Source organism: Pleurodeles waltl, chromosome 4_2 (assembly GCF_031143425.1).
Source record: "Pleurodeles waltl isolate 20211129_DDA chromosome 4_2, aPleWal1.hap1.20221129, whole genome shotgun sequence".
NCBI classification, from domain to species: domain Eukaryota; kingdom Metazoa; phylum Chordata; class Amphibia; order Caudata; family Salamandridae; genus Pleurodeles; species Pleurodeles waltl.
The window spans coordinates 609,923,446-609,929,445 of record NC_090443.1 but is presented as its reverse complement, the minus strand read 5'-3'; the positions used below and the strand labels follow the sequence as shown (position 1 = coordinate 609,929,445).

Here is a 6,000-nt window from a genome sequence, read left to right as displayed (position 1 = left end):
ACCCTGGACCAACGTTTTAAGATCGACCTTCATTACGATTCCACAAAATCAACTATCATACTCAGGGTAGGTAGAAGTTCACTAAAATTGCTAAATCTATACTCGCCTACAAATGTTTACCTTGACTATATATTGGTAACTGATCATATGGAGTCGATACCTGTACAGAGCACTATTATTGTGACGTACAGCCCCCTGAGGTTTGACTGTTTTGTCCTCATTGCAGATAGAAAAACTACATATTCCTAATGCTGCTGGTGAGAATGATGTGTGGAATACCAGGAGATAAAAAACAACCCTATTTTAATTGATAGTGAGGGTCTTTCCTCAGTGTGATTGAGGTCGATATACATTGCCTCAGCCTCTCACCAAAAAACAAGGAAAAAACAAGACAATTACCAAAACATACACCAAAGGTATGAATGAAATAGTAGCTAAAAGGTTACAGGAGTATCCTTAAGAGGGCAGTCATATGGTAGACTCTTGGTACATTATTTTTCTGCAATGTCCATTCACATGGGGAGGTGACCTGAGGCACATCACCAGCATGCAGGCCCCTCCACTGTAGGTCTGAAGAAGAATGTCTCCAGCAGTTGTATGCAACTGCCATTACTGCAAGTTAAGGGTATACAGAAGGGTGGTGGGATGGGAGTGAGGATCTGTGATATGACCGTGACGACACCCCTTCATGAGCAGTTGGGACGGGATGAAAAAACGGCAATGTCTCAAGCACTCTCCTACATAAGAGGCTAAATGAAACCGGAAGCAGACACACTGCAAAAAACGTCAGGTTGAAGATGACAAGTGGTTCAGAGGACCAGAAGCTCAGGGGACATCCGTAGTGCAGAGAGCGCAGGATGCTTTGTGTGCACCTGTCCAACAGCTCATGAAAGCTAGGAGGCAGCAGAAAAACAGCATATAGCCAAACTGCTTGGACCACTACTAAAAATTAAGATACCATGTTACCTGATGCAAATAAAAAAGAGGGTAGATTGGATGGGATAAGATCATCACACAACACAAAAAGTTGCACCATGAGGCTGCCACTATAACCCACGTTCTAGCAAAATACTAGGCAAGGAACCGTATCTGTTAAACGTACCTTGAAAGTTGTTAAGCCATCATTCTTAATAAGGGAGGTTCTTGAGCTCTTCAAGTCAGAATTAGCAGGAGTAACTTCAAGGTGCCAGCAAAACCACTGAAATAATACAGAGGAACAAGTTAAACTGGGGTTTCACAACAAAGCAAGGAAGCAGGCCTTTGACCAATACACACCCCCATGTGGAAGTGCAGTGTGAAGAGATTAGTGTTCCAGAAATTAAGGAGGCTCAATTATGGACACATTATTTATTATGTTCTGGAGGATAATTGATTCTACCCCAACAACGTCTTTCACAATATCAAAAATATATGGCCATTTTCGGGGCCATAAAACTCAGCACAATTGCTGTCACACCAGAGTGTGGATAGGGCAACTCTTCACTAGTGAGTGCTCAATATTTCCCTATTGATACTTTCATCTCCAATTTTGTGGTGCACAGATCACATGACACTGCCACTGCTCCCTTACTCTCTTGTAAATGAAAAGAAATAACCTGATTCTTGTATTGCAACATCTAGCAATACGAGTTCAGGCGGCAGCCATATCGTCATAAACACTGTCTAACCTAAAGCCTCCTCTCAGGTCCATATCATTAGAACATCATGTTTCCAGTCCTGACCTTTTGTCTGACAAACAAAATAAGTCATAGCCAAGATTTGTCCCATTTGAAACAACAGGAATTTTATTTAAAGTTCTTATAAGCTGCTTTAATATTCTTCAGCTGTGCAGGACACTAGGACAGCTCAAGGGAGCTAGATCCGTGTGTATGATTGGCAGGGCACAGATTCCTGCAAGAAATCCTACAATAAATCTGTTGAACCTGCCTGTGGTTGGACCTTTGTACAATCATTGTGATTATGATGGTAAAATCTTTGTTATAGGGATAAAGAAGCACCATCTTCTCTTATGTAATAGCTTAATGTTCAAGTAACTTGCCATTTGACTGGCCAAGAGAATAAAGAAGATTGATTGTAGGTATGTGCGATATAGGGGTTACTTCATAGATAGTCCAAAATGATGCCAACATTCATCATTTAGGTTTATTGTATGCCTGTAGTTCATAAATTCCTGTATTCATTTGAGTAGCTGGTGCTTAGATAAAGGCGTAATATCTTTAGGATTTAATATGAGTATGCAATAGAAATCTCTTGTTATTTCTCTCACCTAACAACATACATGGTCACATAGCTTATTTTTCTCAAAATAAGCGGTTTAGTGAGTGAGTGAGATTGAAATGCTTTTTACAGCCCTCTTGGGAAGAGACATTGGATCTCGCTATTTCATGAAAAAAGGGTAGAATGATATCCCCTAAAGCTGCTCCAGGGTAATCTTCTCCAGTAGTTCTTTATCAAAGACAAAGTTTAGCTTCTCGACATTCAATCAATTAATTAGGGATGTGTAAAGCGCGGCTACTCACCCGTGAGGGTCTCAAGGCGCTGGGAGAGGTGGGAGGGCTGCTGAGGATCAGTCGAAGAGCTAGGTCTTGAGGTCCTTCCTGAACTGTGACAGGGTGGGGGACTGCCTGAGGTGGATGGGGAGTGTGTTCCAGGTCTTGGTGGCGATGTGGGAGAAGGATCTTCCTCCGGCTGTGGGTTTCCAGATGCGGGGGACGTTGGCGAGGGCCTTGTCGGTGGAGCGGAGTTGTCTGGCAGGAATGTAGAAGGAGAGTCTGTGGTTGAGGTAGGCTGGTCCGGAGTCTTGTAGGGCCTTGTAGGTATGGTTCATGAGCTTAAAGGTGATTCTTTTGTCCATAGGCGGCCAGTGTAGGTCTCTCAGAATGATGGAGGTGTAGCTGTGTCATGGGGCATTCTTGGTGAGACAGGCGGAGGCATTCTGGATGCGTTGCAGTCTTTTCTGGGTCTTGGTGGTGGTTCCGGCATAGAGTGCATTGGGCCTTGGAAAGCAAAAAAAGAAATGAAGGCATTCATGTATTGTATTGTATTGTATTGTAATAGTATTTATATAGCGCTTACTACCCCTGATGAGGCCTCAAAGCGCTTTTCGGTGAGTAGCACGCTACTCCGGAACCCAAAAAGAATTAGTGGTGGATTAGTATAGGGAAGTATGAGTGCAGTTTTAGTATTATTATGAGTTAATTTGAGCCGTGGATATGAGCGTTTATTAGTTAGATTGACTGGAGTAATGGAGGGGTGGAGGAGGGAAGAATCCAGAAGTGTTAATTGGGAGTTTATGGTACTAGGATTTAGGCTTGGGATGAGTAATGGGAGGATGGAGGAGGGAAGAGTCTGTGGAAGGGGTTAGAGAGATCATAGTAGCAGGGTGAGATAAATGAGGGAGAATATAGTAGGGTTGTTTGGAGGGTTGTTTGGGAGATCATGGTAGTAAAGTGAGGTTTGGGTGAGTTATATGTGGAAGCGGAGGGAAGAGCTTAGGCAGAGTTATTTAGGAGATGAAAGTAGTAGGGTGGATTTGGGATGAGTCAGAGTGGGAATGGAGGATAGATTGATAGAGACATGACATGGTGATAGGTAGATAAGTGTGATATAAGATGAGAGCAGGGATCTAGTATAACAACTTATCTAGGAGTTATGAAATGACCTATGAACATGTAAAGCATAGAATAACATACACATATATATATATATATATATATATACTGTATATATATATATACTCACACACACACACACAAATACACACACATATATACATATACATATTTAAACCATGAGTAAATATACTTAAACAGGTTTAAAGAGTGTGGGTGTAGTTTATTGTTATCACATAGTAGCAATACATATTTTCTAAAGTACTATATATAACTAGAATATACACATAATAAAAAATAACATTTATCAACATAGGCATGTGCAGCACATAGTTGTCTGAATATGGTGTGTCAACTTTATCAAACCCCTCATGACCTGTCACAACTGCAAACATTTGGTGCTAAATTTAGGCAGGTTGGGTTCCTGAAAATGACTCCACATAACATGCAGCTTTCATAGTATTTCATTGCGCATTTTCACATTTTCTACAATAATATTGATTTCTGCAATTATCAGTTTATATTTGTTCTGTGCGAAAAATTATCTTAAAAGAAAGCCTTTATGTTATGTTTATGTAATGGTTATGTTTATGTTTTGCTATGTTTTGTTATGTTATGTTTACTTGTAGAGCAGGCAACTCACCTGTAAGGGCATCCAAACACTGGAGAGAAGAGGCTGAGGTGTCCTAGTCAGGTGCATAAAGAAAGAGCCAGGTCTTCAATTTCTTGCAGGCGTTAAAGAATTGAAGGGGTGGCTCTGATGTGTAGGTGGAGGTTCCTCCAAGCCTTGGGAGTCAGGTACGAGAAAGGGCGCCCACCAGTCTGGCACTGCAAATGCAGGGCATGTGTGCAATCAGACATCCTGCCAAACCAAGGCTTCTGGCTGGGGTGTGGAAGTTGAAGTGGCTATTGAAGTAACAGGGGATTAGATTATATTGGACTGTGTACGTGTGTGTGTGAGGAGCTTGAAGAGTGTGCATTTGTGAATGGAGAGCCAGTGGAGGTTTTGAAGATGCAAGGTGATGTTTATGTGGGATGGAAGTCTCAGAGTGAGCCTTGCTGCTGCAATTTGGATGACGTGTCCTTGTGGTGAGTTGTGCGGTGATGCTGACTTAGAGAGCATTGCCTTAGTCCAGTTTGCTGATGATAAGAGCCTGAGTGACTGTACTGCGTGTGTTGAACATGAGCCATTTGGACATTTTTCTGAGGATCTTGAAGATGTGGTACAGGAGAAGGCAACTGAGCTGATTTGGTTGGTCATCAAGAATTGTTAGTCTACCAATGTCCCTAGGTTTCTGGCTTGGTCTGTCAGGCTGGATAGAGATCGGTTGCTCACCAGGAATCATTCTATAGTGAGGTATCCTTGCAGAATAGAACCACTTTTGTTTGGACTGTGTTAAGTTGCAGACAGTTGGTATTCACCCAGCTGTCAACCTCAAACGTGCAGGTGGTGGTTTGTGTGTTGGTAGAATACTTGGAGTGGGAAAGGATGAGCTCGGTGTATTCAACGTAAGAGACAATGCTGATTCTGTGTGTTCCGATGATGTTGGTGAGGCAATGAACAGCATATGCTGAGTGATGATACTTGGGGGACTCCACAGATGAGTTTGGTGGCGAAAGCAGTTTAAGGAGCCAGATTGACTATAGGAAGATGGCTCTTTATATAGTGGACCAAAAAGAGATACACACAGGCACAAATGAAACCCCAAATGTTCTCTTTTGTGTTAGTGTGGATGAGCAGTTAGGCATATCAGAGGGTAGTCCTAAGCATATAAGACACACACATAGGCAATAATTGAACACACATTCAATAAAGAAATCTGACACCAATTTATACAAATAACATACTTTTATGTAAAATTTAGATACAGAGATCTCCGGAATCAGGTGAGTACTTTTCAAAGTTGGAATTCTTAGACTTTTCAAAAGTAGACACAGTGTATTTCTATGTAGCTGCAAAATTACTCTATAGGAGAGAAAATATACATGGCAAACAGGTACTTCACAGCAACGTGCAGGGCCAGTCTTCTGGACTTGAGGTGAGTACAGGGCAGGGTCCTAGACCAAATGAACAGGTCACCTCGGGCAGCAGTGGGTCCAGTCACAAAGATGCTACAAGGGTGAGAGTCAAGTCTGGATGAACCACCATGGGAGTTGGGTTCTTGCAATGCTCGGTGATGAAGGGACACCAGCAGTCCTCTTCTCCTCTGCCCAGGGTGGCCAGGTGCAGAGGTATCCTGGACTGTCGGGTTTCTGTCGCCGGGGGAAGTCATGGTAGAGGGGGCCCATAGAAACAGGCTCCAGGCATGGACTGGGAGACCAGCCCAGTCGAACCAACAAGTGGGCTTAGGCCTCACGAGCCTGGGGGACATAGGAACACCAGTGGTCC

General features: G+C 42.7%; 1 long non-coding RNA gene across 1 annotated transcript in view; it reads right to left on the bottom strand.

Annotated features, from left to right (window-relative positions):
• Nucleotides 1-1,142: 1,142 nt before the first annotated feature.
• The window catches only part of LOC138294191 (uncharacterized), a 40,280-nt gene continuing 35,422 nt past the window's right edge, over nucleotides 1,143-6,000 (bottom strand). Inside the window, exons 2-3 of the long non-coding RNA XR_011203255.1 lie at nucleotides 2,520-2,996; nucleotides 1,143-1,198 (exon numbers count right to left, since the gene is read on the bottom strand). This is a non-coding gene — a long non-coding RNA (uncharacterized lncRNA). The remainder of the gene's footprint in view (nucleotides 1,199-2,519; nucleotides 2,997-6,000) is intronic.